This window comes from Lactuca sativa, chromosome 3, assembly GCF_002870075.4.
Source record: "Lactuca sativa cultivar Salinas chromosome 3, Lsat_Salinas_v11, whole genome shotgun sequence".
Classification (NCBI taxonomy): domain Eukaryota; kingdom Viridiplantae; phylum Streptophyta; class Magnoliopsida; order Asterales; family Asteraceae; genus Lactuca; species Lactuca sativa.
In genome coordinates, this window is record NC_056625.2 from 53,975,176 (window position 1) to 53,991,979 (window position 16,804).

At 37.0% G+C, this 16,804-nt stretch overlaps 1 pseudogene; it reads right to left on the reverse strand.

The window, feature by feature from the left end:
* Positions 1–14,081: 14,081 nt before the first annotated feature.
* On the reverse strand, positions 14,082–15,574 carry LOC111914439 (superoxide dismutase [Mn], mitochondrial-like; annotated as a pseudogene).
* Between the last annotated feature and the right edge of the window lie 1,230 nt (positions 15,575–16,804).

Here is a 16,804-nt window from a genome sequence, read left to right on the forward strand (position 1 = left end):
TGTTAACTTCGAATCAAGCATAGCAAACACCAGAGACATTCACCTAGAGGCACCAATGTGCTAACGAAACGATCTTTTCGGGCAAACTTAACGCGCGATTCTACGATGTCATCATATTTAGTCGACTGAGTCTATGTTGTACCAAACCCTTTTTTCTTAAATTGTTCGTTCGCAAAAATCCCGTCACTTGTAACGACAATTAGATGCAAACTTCGAAAATTCATCTCTCTTTGAAACCCGAAGGTACTCATGCGAAGAGTATGAATCAGAACCAATGAATACGACAGTGAAGATCCGCTGAAACATCCAGTGAGAGCCCGAGTACAAGAAAGAGAGACTCAACTGTGTATACCTTCGAGAAATAATCCGTTTTCATGGGATACCTGCAATCATTGCCTTCGACCGGTTTAGCAAGTTTACCTCGAGAACTTAGCAACGTACATCCCATATTTGATGTGTCAAACATAAATAAGTGTCTATCCGATGAGACACTTGCGATTCTCCTCGACAATATCGAGTTAAACGAGAGTATACACTTCATGTAGGAATCATTTAAACTCAAGGACCAGGTAGTCCAGCGCACGAGACGAACGTCATATCCAGATAGTGAAGGTTCACTGGGATACCAAACGAGAACTTGAATTCACTTGGGAGCACGAGTATCCAAGGAAACATAAGTACCCCCGTCTTTTCTAGGTCTGCGAGTCGTATCATTATTCTTGAATTTCGGGACGAAATTCCCTCTAACAGGGGGATGATGTGACAACCTGAAACATCTACCTGGTACATCTAGTCAGTTAATATAAGTTAAACTCGTTCCTTTTAACTCCTAACACTGATTAAGGGCTCATTTAAGCATTTAAAGCCTTGAGTACAACCAAAGTTTGAATTAGGGATATGGTGGCTTAAGATTTAGGGCTGCAAAAAGGCCAAACACTCCATAAAAAGAAGTGTGTGACCACACACATGAGTGTGTGACCACACACATGAGTGTGTGGCCGTACACTCGAGTTTATGGCCGCACACATGAGTTTGTTGCCGCACACCCGAGTGTATGGCCGCACACATGAGTGTGTGGCCGCACACCCGAGTGTATGGCCGCACACATGAGTGTGTGGCCGCACACCCGAGTGTATGGCCGGACACCCATTATCTATATATAGAGGAGGCTCATTTTCACTTCATTTCCCTCTCCTCAACCTCACACACCTCTCTCTCTCTCTCAGGCTTCTTCAACCACAAACCCTCCCAACACTTCAAAAACGTGAGTAATCCATCCCTTAGCTTGTTGTCCTTGAAGAACCACTTAATCTAAGCCTAGAATCATTGAGTCCCGTCATGTTCTTCATCTCTTTGAAGGAGTGCGGTAGCACACCCACACAAGGTGGCGTCATACTCCTAAAAGACCCTACAAAATGAGAGTTGGACTTCCATATTCGAGTTAGACCTAGAACATTTCATGGATGCAAGTATGGACCTTCAAAACACCACAAAAGTACCTTCCATTATGAGTGTACGGCCGCACACCCATTGGGCCGCATACCCATGGCCGTACACACCTTTAAGGTGGCCATACACCTCCCTTACACAATCCTTTAAGGTTCTAGCACTTAGTGTAGGTAGTCCCAAGTTCTTAGTGTGATTCTCCATCACATTTAGTAGAGAACTACCTTCATTTGACTCCTTTATGTGTCATTACATGTTATTTAGTATCACATCGTGTTCAAGTCTTCACATGAACATCCGGCATTCCGTATCGATCTTTCATTCAAATCGCCCTAGGTGAGTTTATACCCCTATGTTTTTCCGAGTTTTCATGTTTTCAGTGGGGAATACAAGCAAAAGTACAAGGAAACTTGTGCTCAAAATATATTATTTTCTTAAGATAATTAGATTTTCAATATGATTTTAACACAGAAAACAGTTTTACCAAACAGTTAACAAATCAACTTGTAGAAATAATTTTCTAAACTAGAGAAATGAACATATGAATCATGTAGCAAAATGTATCGTTTTATAAAGGATTCATGTTAATCACAAAAGGATTTTCTATATTATTACTTGTAAATTTTTTAGTCTAAGTTGGAGAAACGTCCTTGGTAACACTCACCACAAGAAACAGAGTGTAGGACTAGCACTTGTGACCAGAATCTCTTGTAGCGAGAGCGTGACTATTGTGTATAGATCTATACCTACACCTTGCTGCTAGCTACAGTTGGAGCGGCAGGTCTATGGGTGTCAAAGTAAAAAAGGATACCGGCCGTTGCGGGCCATATCCAGTCAGTTATGGTCATGACACTCACAACCTAGATAGCAGAGATTTACTTTTGTAATAATGAATCAAGTGAACTAACCTCAAACTAATAACCGATTTGATTATTGGAGGGTATTAATAGTAACTTCAGGACTTAGTTCAATACATTTTCTTTTATTAGTTTTATTCCTAAAATAGGGCTAATATACCTCACTGGGAGTAACCAAGGTTTTTAAAAGAAAACTATGTTTACCGATATAAGTATGGTAGATACTTGTACACCTCAGTTTAGAATGGATAACCAACCATCAAATTTTAGGGAAAATATAGGATTTTCCCGGGATAACTCGGCTATTCATAAAAGGATTGTTTTTACATGTAACTAACAGATATTCATATTCATTCCACGACTCCTTGGATTGTATATAACTTGTATGGATCCGGAAGTCATAGAAGGAATGGTTTTTCAAACACACTTTTCATAAGAAAATATAGGATTTTCTTGAGGAACACTTTTCAAAAGGATTCAAGGAAACATTTTCCATCAAAACTAAATGCTTATGAACTCACTAGCTTTATGTTGATATTCTTTCAAAACTGCTTGTATTCTCAGGGATTTTGTAGACAGGTACTTCCAACCTTTTGGAGAAGTCAGCGCGTTAGAGTCACGTCTTTCGATTTTACTTTTGTCACGAACAAAACTATGTACTAAGACAATTTAAAACTTATTCATATGTGTATTCAATGTTTGGTTGTGTTTACTATGCTTTCTTTCATACAATTTTTGTGATACTACGCATGATGTCAACCACCCCAAATGTCTCTGCCGTTCTGGTTTGGGGGTGTGACAGTTTTTCTGCATTTTATAAATAAATAAAATTTTGTTTTATTTTATATCTCCTTGCAATGGCATTTATGGAAAATTGATGTTTTTATATTTCAATAAATAATGGAAATATGAATTTGATTCTTTCATTTGTGGTAGTGTCTAAATTTACCAAATAAGGAAAGATTCTCTTCACGCAAGTTTCAATCGGACCAAAACGTGGAATCATGCAAGTTATATTGAATGATGAATGAGAATTTTCATCTTTGGAAAATTAAGGCTAATTCCTTGTTCACATGTACATGTGAGTCAAGTGAAGGACTAAGGGATCAAGTACACATTCTTGTACACTGGTCAAGTCCACCTCAAAGATCGATAAGACTATTCGTCATGATTTACTAAAGTTTAGTAAATATGGTTATACTTATAAGTTTAAGTATAATTCTGAAACATTGGAAAAGTTTCCATCTATGATAGAATGAATGAGAAGAATGAAATTAGGCACAAAGATAAAAGTTTCTCTAATCTGAAAAGATGGGAGAGTAGTTTATTATCATGTTTTGCGATCATCTTAATGATTAACAAACCATATCACAGTTGGTCCTCTAAGGACATCTTAGTGCATTCCTATGGCTAAGAAGAGGAATCATGAATTGTTGAAATGGTTAAATCAAGAAGATGAGTCATAGTTTTTTCCAAAACAATTCTTAGAGTCATACTCCAAGATTGTAACTTGAGTGACATATCTTAAAGAAGGTTTATAACACTTGTCAAATGTAAGAGTAAAATGTTTTCTAGTCTTATACATTTGAAATTGGTAAGCTATGATGTTTTGGATAAAAAAAAGACCAACTAAGGCCAAATGTGTGAAGTGTTTGTCTTGATAAGAATCTGCACTATCTCTTGAATATTTGTTTTTCAAGGAATGGTTCTTGGCAAGAGAGTCTTATATGTCAAGAGGACAGTGGGAGTTTCAAGAACTAATCAAGAATAAAACTTGTAGTTTATCACTAGCACACAACTTGAGGTTTGTAAGCTATCGTGTTGACATATTCTTATTTCTGTGCCCATTCCAATTAAAGTTGACTATGCATCTGAGTTCTAAGTGTTCTCAATTGTTTGCACAACAACTTGGAAGCAATGTTAGGACTTGTGCTGCCAAGTGGAAGAAGTAAAGATTGCACGAGTTCGGTCCATATGAGTTTGGATTTGTCACTAACCTTGTCTTGTGATTATGGTTTTGAAAATTCACATGGATAGGAACACATACACCATAAAATCTAAGTGTCATAAGGTTTCTCTCCGATTCATAAAAATGATGGTGAGGAAACACTTTCACTAAGTAGATTTTAAGTAGATAGCAATTGTGATATTTGCATTCTCAAAGTCGTTAGTGGAGCGTGTGTGGTTAACCGACACACTAACATAGACTTGTGCGAAATGGAAAAGGTCTAAATAATTGAGACTATGATGACGACATCCCTTTTCATAGTTCTAAAAATTGTTTAGACACACATGTGAGCTATCTAAGGAAAGGTGTATGATTTAGATAAAGTCTTATCAAAGCATCTCGTATCAGAAATCTGAACTTTGTAAGAAAGTCAATAAAGTATTGATTTCTAGAAGTCCAGCTGATTTCTGGATACATGTCAAAGCTAGTGAGAGCATAATTGTTATGCTAACAATTATCATGTTAACAGGAGCATGATAATTATGATAAGTGTTGTAAGTTAGCAATGTTAATTGTAGAAAACAAAAGTTTTAATTGGGAAAAGTTGTTTTGCTATAATTAAGGGAGTGGAAATTATACCTTGTTTCAATTCTAAAAGGTTAGATTGAGATTTTAATCATCTTTAGTCAAGGATATATATATATATATATATATATATATATATATATATATATATATATATATATATATATATATATATGAATTTTATGTTGGAATGGTTCAACTTAAGGAAATTCTATATATATTGCGTTCTCAAAATTCGATTAAGATTACGGCATCCCTCTTCATAGTCGAATTATGAAAACATGGAAAATTAAAAATATTGTAGTACAAGACTGGTCTGGGATCATGTCTTTATGTGAGACATCATGAATCGTGTCCCATATGCTTCAGGTATTGGATCGTTTACATGTGCTATAATATTTATCCTTTCTAAGTTTTCCAAATGCCTAGGGCATTAAGAGGGGAAAAGGTCTAGAATTGGATATGAATAAGATGATTAAGCAATTGTCGAGGACAATCTAAGGTTTTGCAAATATTGGTTGCTCATGGACAGTTGGAAGTATATTGTTAATTTTGGAAGGACCATACTAACATATTCTGAAAAGAGGCAACTCTTGTTCAGAAGTAATAGTCAAAATGGGAATATGGAAATGTCTCCATAGGTGGAAGTTATTCAATCTGTGTAAGATTAGAAAACTTAATGCAAGAAGGATGTTCAAAGCGATGTACTTTGAATTTGAGACTTCGTTTCCATGGAATGATCTCCATTGGAATACTTTATCATATCTGTTGCCAAGTGTTTGTGACTTTGTGCATAGTCATTACGAGAGTATCAATGAATATAAGTTTAGAATCTAAGAGATTTCGGTAATGGTAGGAATTTGGAATTCTTACATTTACGGTAAGGTTTTGGGATTGTGAAATGAGAGTCATTCGAATTATGTTCAATTGATCTATTCGACAAACTAAGGATCATAGACAAACATAATGTGCATACTTGGTGTATGGAATAACTATAGTTTGGACAAACATAGTGTGCATGCTTAGAGTATGGCATGACTATTGTTTTGATTCAAGTATAAAGTTGATTATTTGAAACATTATACAATGAATAATGAGTAATAAATATGGTGTTTAAATAAAAGGTGTTTTATTTACTCTCAAAGGTTCTTGGGGCCATATTGAATTAGTATTATTCTTGTGTTTCACTTTGCGTGTTTTGACTTCCCAAATAAATGGGTTATTCAAATTCTCCACAGTCGATCATATGTTAGAAGTAGGTATGAATTAAGACTGTCATGAAGTTGGCTAGTAGATGTCTAAGGTGTTGGACATAACAAGAGTTGCTACAACATTCATGAGTGCTTATAAGTTCTGAGTATTGGATTAAACCCACGCTCGTTTGAATCACTTCATGGAATTTATCACAAGTGATCATGAGACGATAATATCTTATATTCTTCAAACCTAGAGATATGATTTGTTGACTATGAGTTAGTTATACATTGATTGCACAGAAACGCTTCAGTAACTTGATGTTATAAAACGTGCCTTTGTGTATGATTCAACAAGTAGTAGGAAAAGCATATGAGTCGAAGTTTATCCATTCCTTTTACCCTTGGAGGGATAAAAGTGATATTTGTGGGCCCCTCTATGACTTAGTGATTACACCCCTAAGTGGTTGACCAAGCCTGAACTGATTTGATTTGTTCAATTAGTCAATGATTATAATCCATGTCTCAGTACATATGATATCTAGAATGGAGGAGTATATGATCTCTTATCTAATGGACACCTTATTTGACTAGGTCAGAGTTCGGCAGCGGCTTTAAGAGCTACGAATGCTACTCGGGATCTTGGAGTCATGATTGAATAATAGTTTTTGACTTATCCAAGTGGGAGACTGTTGGATTAGATGTCTAAGCCCATAACTATTATTAGTATGTATTCGACCCGAGAGTATCATGGTCCAAATGGGTTGCACTTCACCGGAACAATTTATATGGATAGAGTTCTGAGAATACAATGTTTATGATTTATATTAATATATTATAAGTTCTAATATATTAATATGGAATCATATTATTTTATTAGTATTGATCAAAAATTAATTTAGATATAATTTGTTGATCAAAAGGAACGAATTAAATATGGAATCTTATATTTATATAGAGTGGGCCAATGTTTATTTAGAATGGGCTAGGCTTGCATGGAAAGTGCATGGGGCTTTAACCCATGGATCTTATGGAAATGAAAGGTCATGGGTATTAGGGTTTAGATGAATGTAACCCTAATCCACCACACTATATAAAGGAGTCCTTGGCACATGAAATGGCACTAGTGTCTGTGTAAACAAGAGTGGGTCAATTAATAATGTGCTTACTATTCTTTCAAGTTTTCCAAGGTGTTTTGGTGATTTGTGATTCCACTTGAGGCTTCCACACTATTAGGGATAAGCTCTTAAAGTTCAAGACTTCAAGCTACATCAAAAGGTATGTCATCTAACTAGGCTTTTGTAGTATAGTTGCTTCATATTATGCTATTTATGATGAAACCTTGGAATATTAAATATTTTCATGTATAATAGAGAAAAACATAGATCCAAGGTTTATAGGGTTGCATGTACACCATAGAAGTCTTAGAATGTGTAACAACCCATAATTTCACTAAAATTTAAACTTTTCAAAACCAATCCGAGTAATCAAAAAATTATCCAAACATCGACATAGTTCACAAATTGTTTCAAATGATTTCTTATTAGATTTCCCAAAAATCCAAAATCATAAAAATGTGAGGATGTGTGTGTCAGGACTTCGCCTTGCCGTCGTAACCTGAAGTACCTGGAGCAAAATCAATAAATGTAAGCTCGAAGGCTTAGTGAGTTACCCCCAAAATACCAATATATACCACTTAGCAAAATAATAACAAACAACATGTAAAATGGGCCTTCAGCATGACTGGACTACCTCCTCAGGGCCTACAGCCTATCTGGACCGCTAGCTAGAACTTTGGCCTGACTGGACTGCCTCCTCAGGGCCTACAACTTGTTCGGACCACCCCGGGTATGTTGGCCTACAGCACGAAGCAGGACCGCCTCAACCAACCCTCAAACAAACAATCATGTGCACATGGATCATACAAAAAATAACATGCATATAACAATCAACCGATCTAACAGAGCACAAACATAGTAATGGTCCTATGGCCAGGACACCGACCTAACTAGGCCACTAAGCATAAACATACCACCATCCTAACTACCAGTATGTAATCAATAAACTTATCATGTCAAAATCCAGATACAAATATATATAAAAGGCCTGCCTTGGTGCCTTAGACCCTGTTGATATAGTGAGGATAATTCACCTCGTAAGTAGTGCAGAACTGAACTGGGGGTCTCCCGCCGCTATATCACCAAACACCCTGACTGCCTAAAAATGATGAACACTAATTCAATAAGTTGGCTCTCCCAAAATTGCCAAAGGGTCCATATTGTCCATTTTCCCAATTTGGGCTTACGGCCCAAGATCAATTCACTTAACCCAAGTCCATATGCATAAGTCCAATAATGGCCCAATTTTCCTAATTGGGCCTTACCATGGAACCCTTTATCAAAACTGGGCCTACTTCAAATATTCAGGCACAACAAGGACCAAGTCCAAAAGTCTAACAGTGGCCCAAACCAAAGCCCACGAGTCAAAAGTCCAATTGAGGACGTACGCGGGGCGTACTCCTCCAGTACGCTGGGCGTACGCTTGCCCTATGTTAACTGCCATCGGGGTGGTTGACCCTGTACGCTGGGCGTACAAAAAATAGATGGGGCATATGGGGGGTTCCACTAAAACCCTAATAAGTGCTTAATGGCTTAAGCACTTAAGCCTAACTTCTAGATGCATCGACCAAAAGTGCCGTTGAACCATAAAGTTTCAAACATTATCACTTTGGATGTCCAGAAAGTTTTTAACACATGGTCTTAATCCATTAAGACCTTCCTACTTCATGCATGAGTCAAATATAGCTATTGGGACCTCATTTTATCACTTAGGACATCTCCTAGGGTCTGAAAGGACAACCCATTTCGTCCAAGACATCACATGCACCATTTTGGGACTTTTGGAACAAGAAAGCTTCCATAAAACAAAAACAACTAGATCTATAACACACAAGCATAAAGTTCCAAGCTTTTTACCTTCTGTAGCTTCTTGGACACAACACAACTTCAGATCTATAGCCTTGCTCTCCTACTTCAACTCCATTGAGTAATGACTTCACCTTCAAAGGTTAAAAATGCACACCAACTCACACTTCTCACACAAATTTAGGGTTTGGAACGTTTTTCTAGGATATGGAGGCTGAGGATAAATAGAGGAATGAGCTATAAGGTTGTTTATATAGTCCCCAACCCTAAATATTAGGGTTTTCTCCTGACACGAGTACGCCCAGCGTACATGAGTGTACGCCTAGCGTACTAGGGCGCGCCTAGTACGCGCATCGTACTCTTATGTACGCTCAACGTACCCCTTCCTGACTCAAAGTAGCAACTTTAGCTGTCATACTTCTCATGGCCCAACTCAACCAACTACGGGGACTTTAAATGGGCAACTTATAGAAGAGGAGGGATTCAAATATACATGCGAAATTTGAGATGTTGCAACTCTCCCCACTTGACCTAGAATTTGTCCACGAAGTTTGCTGCAGCGAATAGATCCGGATAGTGCTCCAACATTTCAGACTCTGGTTCCCAAGTCCACTCAGATCTCTTCCGATGCTGCCATTACACCTTTACCAAAGGTATCTCCTTGCTACGTAGAATTTTTATCTTCTTTTCCAAGATAGCCACCCTGCTCCATTTAGTTCAGGTGCTCATCCACCTGGACATCATCCAATGACACTACCGCATCTTCATCCAATATGCACTTCCGCAACTAGGAAACATGAAAAGTGTTGTGTATTTGACTGAGCTCCTCCGGAACGTCCAGTCTATAAGCAACCTTGCCAACCCTGGAAATAACTCGAAATGGTCCAATAAATTAGGGGCCCAATTTTCCCCGCTTCCTGAAGCGGATCACACCCTTCCAGGGTGAGACCTTCAGGAGCACCATATCACCGACCCGAAACTACAACTCAGATTGGCACCGGTCAGCGTAGCTCTTCTGACGACTCTGAGCAGTTTGCAGTCGCTGTCTGATTTTATGAATCCTCTCGGTAGTTTGCAGAAGTACCTCGGTCCGACCCATTACCCTATACACCAGCTCTCCCCAAAAGACTGGGGTGCGACATCTCTTCCCTTACAACAACTCATAAGGTGGAGCGCCAATGCTGGAATGAAAGTTGTCGTTGTATGAGAACCCAACGAGGGGTAGGTAGGAGTCCCAGCTCCCACCAAATTCAATAACACAGGCTCTCAACATGTCCTCAAGAGTCTGAATTGTCCGCTCACTCTGGCCGTTCGTCTGCGGATGGTAAGCTATAGTAAAGTGCAGTCTTGTGCCCAGTTCCTCGTGGAACTTCTACCAGAATCGGGAGGTGAATCGAGCATCGCGGTCTGATACAATAGAGACCGGAACCCCATGTCATGCGACAATCTCATGGACGTATAGATCAACCAACTTCTCGGCCGATGACCTCTCCTGAATGGCCAGAAAGTGGGTACTCTTGGTTAGTCGATCCACGATGACCGACACGGCGTCGAAACCCCTTGCCGTCTTTGGCAGCTTGGTGATAAAATCCATCGTGATCTGCTCCCATTTCCACATAGGTATCTCAAGAGGATGCAACTTGCCATGTGTGATCTGGTGCTCAGCCTTGACCATCCTGCAAGTCAGCCACCTCTCCACGTACCAAGCGATCTCTCGCTTCATGCACGGCCACCAATAACTCAAACCACTACTAGAAAACAGCCTTTTACGACGCTCACTGCGCGTTGTAAAAGGCTCAGACGACGCGCAAATGCGCGTCAAGGAAGGTCCTGCCATAAAGAGAGACGACGCACATTTACAACGCTCATTTACGACGCACAATTACGACACACGTTTACGACACGCAATGCGTATCAAGGAAGGCCCTGTCATAAAGGAAGACGACACGCATTCGCGTGTCGTAACCTTACGACGTGCGTGTTAATGACACACAATGCGTATCAAGAAAGGCCATGTCATAAATGAAGATGACACACATTTTTGCGTACCGTAAATTTAAATGTTTAAAAAAATAAATTTCTATATTTATTAATTTTTAAATTAAATTTGCATTTAATTTCTCATAATAGATATAAAATACCATATACAAAATTTACAATCCATTGTATAATATAAAATAAAATTTCATACTCAAAATATAAAATAAATCGCACAAATTAAAATGTCATACAAAGAATCATTCAAATGTTAAACAAAAATAATACATTGCTAACTTGGGTTATACATTCCTATAAAACTAACAAATAATCATACAACTCTTTTTCTTACTGGAAAGGAATGCCAAACATGATTACAAGTCTCCCTTAATCTTGATTACTCACCTGCTTAAGTAGAATGCTGTTGTTGAGAAGGTTACCTAGCAACAGAGAAAAACATAACACCTCTCCCACAATCACAACATCAGTTACATAAAAAGGGTTGTCAATTACTTTCATTAAGACTTTCATTCAATCACAAAAGTATTAAATAAAAGGGTGAAAAAAGTAACTTGCTTTTGATAAGTTGATGTCCCTTAGAGCAGACACAGCTAAAGCATTGAACAAGACCCTGGGGCCTTCTTCTAATGTAAACACAATGCTCGTCTGCAAAATTGAGGTGATAAAATAAAATTTGAATATTGTTTGGGTAGTTTATATATGATTTGATAATTTGATTTAAAATACAATAAAATAAATTAACTTTTTTATTACCTTATGGGGCTTGTCAATTCCTGGGATTATAGGTTCTCTTGCTAGTATTAGAAAACGAGTTGTGTTATCTAAATCATCCTGAACATTCAATATAACAATTGTAAGACAAAAGGAGAAATGTATATTTGAAACTACTATGAGATGTGATTTTTTTAATGTTATCAATCCATAAATTAAGTGCAAGAAATAGTTACCTATCTTTATTAAAAACTTTTATGGGGGTATAATGACCGAAATGGCCTTGTATTTATATACATGTTTACAAATATAACTTTAATAACTAGGTGACACCTGGATTGTTTGTGCTAGAATACCAAGCCCAATTTCAGCAGCCCGAGAACTTGCAACTACTTCAGTGTCTCGTATGGATTCTGAGGCTACAATCTATTACAAAAAAAATCTTAACAAATTTTAAACAAAGAAAAAAACACAATATTAAAAGTTTAAATGCAAGAATTAGCAACTAGTTTCATTTACCTATCCATAGTTTCAGTTTATAGTAATCAAAATATAATAATAAAGAAAAAGTTAAGAAGAACTTACAGCTTCTACCATCAAACAATGAGTCAGCACTAGCTTCAATTACTTGATATGTTCCAGCAATAATGTCCATAATAAGTGTAGCCATTTGAGACATGAGGACCATAGGGTAAACTCCCAATTCCATCAGTTCTCTGGTTCTTTTCACCGTTTCAGCTGTGTTTGATGACATTGCTAACTCTAGAAGTTCCAATAAATTCTCATTAGAGACAACTCCTACCTACAATTAACTCCAAAAGAATCAGTAAAAAGTTTGAATAAAAAGTTACAAGGATCAAGAAACCAGTAGATTAGATACTTATAAGTTCATTTCCAGCCTCTGAAGCGTCTTCATCTTTTTCATTACTCTGATTTACATCATCACCATGTGCATTTTCCTCCATCACTATATCTACAGTATGTAGCCCTAGCCCATGCTCCTCTTTATGTTATCTAAATCATCATGAACATTCAATATAACAATTGTAAGACAAAAGGAGAAATGTATATTTGAAAATACTATGAGATGTGATTTTTTTAATGTTATCAATCCATAAATTAAGCGCAACAAATATGTTATCATCCTGAACATGTCACCAATTAATAAAAAATATGCACCTGTAGTCAGGCCTCTGTGATGAACTTTAGTTGTGATTCAGGCTGGCACTGCTTGTCACTCTGCTTCTCAAGCTACAAAAACAAAAATTAAATATATTTGTTACAGATTTATTAAAAAAAACTAGAAGACGTATAAAATATATAAAAAATGGCATACATGTGTGCTTTGCATTTGCTGAAGATCTGCCAGGGCCTTTTGTCTAGACTACAGAACATAAAACAATAATTATCCTCTTAAAACTTATAAATTACAAAACATTGTATAAAAGTCAAGAGTTTTTTTATATAAATAGAAACGATATTATAGGTTATAACAATAATAATGTAAGCTAATGGATTGGTTTGTAGCCCATCTTTCATAATAATGAGTGTATCTTTCTCAAGAGTTTTTAGCCATCTCTCTTCGTTTCTCTGTGTCATCATACTGCAGACAACAAAATACACAATATTTATTATTTAATAACTTCAAATGTGTAAAAGATTTATTAAATGACATAAATAAATCTTAATTTATCACTACTCCCTCTTGTTTTGCTGCCTCATAATTGTTGCATGCATAAACACCACCTGTTCTTTCACCATGATCAGACCACGCACCAAGACAAAGCCTGAAAAAAAAACATATTTCACAAGATTTTTATGAAAAATACATTGGAAAATAAATAAATAATAAACTTACCAGTAGAATTCAAATTTGCAAGGCGGAGTACATGTAGTATGCATACAGTTGGTAAGCCATCAAAATACTGGAGTGCATGATGCAAGGCCTGGCATATGGGTCCAAAAAACTATGACAAATGAGGGTATGTAAGTGTAAATATGGATGTGGGACCTGATGCTAGACTATGACCCTTTTCTTTGCATTTAACAAGTACCTTTGAAGATGAACGTTCACCAGAAAGTAAAGCAAGCTTTGCAAGACCCATCGTAAATTTTGGAAGTTGCACAAAAATCGTGTTTTAAGTACAATTCTTCACAAAGTTATTAGAGAGAGAGATAGAGAGAGAGAGAGAGAGAATGCATAGGTAGTATTTGAAATACTCTTAAACATCGATCATAAGCTTCATCTGCACAAAGGAATGTTAGTTATTGACTGAAACTCAATGATTCAATGGATTCTAATCAGAAAAATCCAATGTGTAACAGGAAAACTAGTTTCATACACAGTATGTTCTTATCCCAAGGGTAAAATAGGGTTTGTTTATTGCACCCTTTAAATCTTAACAAACCTGCAACTCTTTTAAGGGCATTCTTTCTCATATACCTCACTTGCATATTTCTAGTTGATCACCTTCCAGATGTTCTTTACGTAATCGGGCCTGACATTTTTATACTGAAAATTGTACAAAAACACATATATAAGTTGAAATGTGTACAATTTGTATACCATACAAACATGAAATTTGTTTAATCACCTATAAGTAGTATGGATGCTCCCAAACATCTATAACAAGCAGAGGAACCAAACATGGACCTTTTGTAACCAATGGGTCCTACAACAGAGTTTCATATTTCAATAATTTGATTTTTGAAGTTTAATATTAATTTGTTTGAATAAAACTAGTGATAACTTACCTGGTTTGATGTGGTTTCAACCACAAGCCTCTTCAACTCTTTGTCAACAGCAAGCCACTGCCAAAATATATCATAAGTTTAATAACAAAAAAAGAAAGTTGAAAGAAAAAACCAAAATGACAAAATAAAGATTAAGGAACATACCACCCATCCAGAACCTTGCACAGCTGCGCCTTCTGCGTTCATTTTAGCAATCAATTTTTCCACAGAACTAAAGCTCTGGTTGATAGCCGAGCCCAAAGAACCATGTGGTGGCTCGCCACCTCCTTCCTGCAATAAGGTTTTAGGGTTTCAGTTTTGGTCAAATAATAGTGCTTGGAAGTCAGAATTATCATCTAAATCAGAAGAAGAAGTCAAGAAACTAACACTGGTGAAAGCGAGATTCTTCCAAAAAATTGAGTGATTTACATGACCTGCTCAGAGATATAAGGTTAGATTAGATATCTGTGGTTGTATGAATATTATTATCCTCCTTGCATCAAATTTGTCTTGAATGTGTTGTTTAGTTGTTTCATATTAACCTATTTAGGACTTGAAGAGGAAGTTTCCGATGGAATGTAAGATACATAACGCTTCTAGCAAGTATTCAACCAAAAACACTGAAATCGACAAGTCAGGAAATGATAGTGTTTAACCTCTAACATTGAACTTAATAGCGCTCTGCAATTTGACAGCAGTTGAAGCATCTCCCTTGGTGATAGCATCATCGAGTTGCTCGATAGCTTTATTGTAGTTGGTTATGTAAGTCTGGTGGTGTTTCTGGTGATGGAGTTGCATGATCTCTCCGCTAATCGCCGGCTCCAGTGCGTCATAATCGTAGGAAAGATCGGGAAGTGTGAACGTCTCCAATCCACGCACATGTTGCTGAAACCTGGATATCGCACCTAGGGTTTTAGCAGTCGCGAGGGTTCGTAGACGCATGTGTTCAGCAAATCAATTTGGGAAGAAATGGCGTAGCGACAATAGTGGAGTAATTTCTTGTGGCAAACGCAACAATAGTGGAGTAATTTCTTGTGAAGAAATACTTCTTTCCAGGTTGTATATTCCAATCCCCTTTTTAAAAAATTTGCTCATATCCAGCAACTTTCAGTCGCCTCTTCGCTTCGTCTACAAATCAACACGACAAACCAAACAAATCAGAAATCAACAACAAATATTCATTAGCAAACACAAAAAAAAAGTCGAAAATACAAATTAGGTTAAGAGGAGAGGTCGTCATTCCAAAAACAGATGGAGAAGAAGAGAATAATCTTCATACCTGATTTAGGGAATACAAGAATCTTTAGAGATTGAACCTCTAATTCGAGTCATATAGTTTCGAATCTCAGAAAATTTACCTTGCTACCTCTTATATTTGATGAAAGAGGAGACTCAAATCTGAGAGAAAATTCAGGAGCTGATAATTAGGGCAAGATGGAAAGAAGAAAAAAAGGAAGGCGGGGTTTTTAATCTCTTAAGATTTCATTTTCCCCCTGGTTATTAAAGGATGGAACGCGCGTTAAAATTAAATTTATAAAGCGACATCCTTAGACGACATGCATCTTATTGTAGGCGCCCTCCGTGTTTTTTCTTTGGACACTAATTTAAGGGCACGTAATAATGCGCGACCTAAATTCTTAAATATTTTGAAGAGATGACACTTTTTTAATGTCACTCTCTTTTGCGTAACATAAATCAATTAGTGTCATCGTTTGCCCTTCGTAAAAAGGGTCCTTTTCTTGTAGTGAACACAAATCCCGGTACATATTGGTGGCCCTCGAGTGAATAAAAAAGCAAGACTGATAAGCCTCCTCCAATACAATCTGTCTGACCCCACCAGACAGCGGGTGTGACAACCCGAAATTTAATAGAATATTCTATTTTCATTATTATTATTAAGACTCCGTTAACATTTGGGTTAGACAAACCAATTAATACTTTATTTTATTTTATTTTAAGTGTCGATATGAAATAAATAAAACACGAGTGATACACTCAAAATTTATTTAGAAAAATTATAGTTTACGACTAAGCCGGATTACGACAATTTAATCGGGTAAAAATTTAAACCCCGTTTAACGTCAGTATCGGGTAGATTCCCACCTAGCCACAAACCCAACCCTTATATAAAGGTTTAGTGGGCACTAGATGGAACTTTTTACCACTCTAGTCACTCTGTCTCTCTACTCTCTCTCTTCAAGGCTCGATTCTTCCAAAAATCTGCAAGTTTTAGCTCCCAAACTGTAAGTTCTCATACCCTAGATTGTTCTAAAACTCATTACATGTGAATATAGCTTGAAAATCATCCAAGAAAGCCAAGAACAAGGAATTTACGGCCCAAGAACACTCTTAGGCCGTAAATCCCTAAAAATGTGCCAAGAATGTCCCAAATCCCTTCCTTAGGCTTAG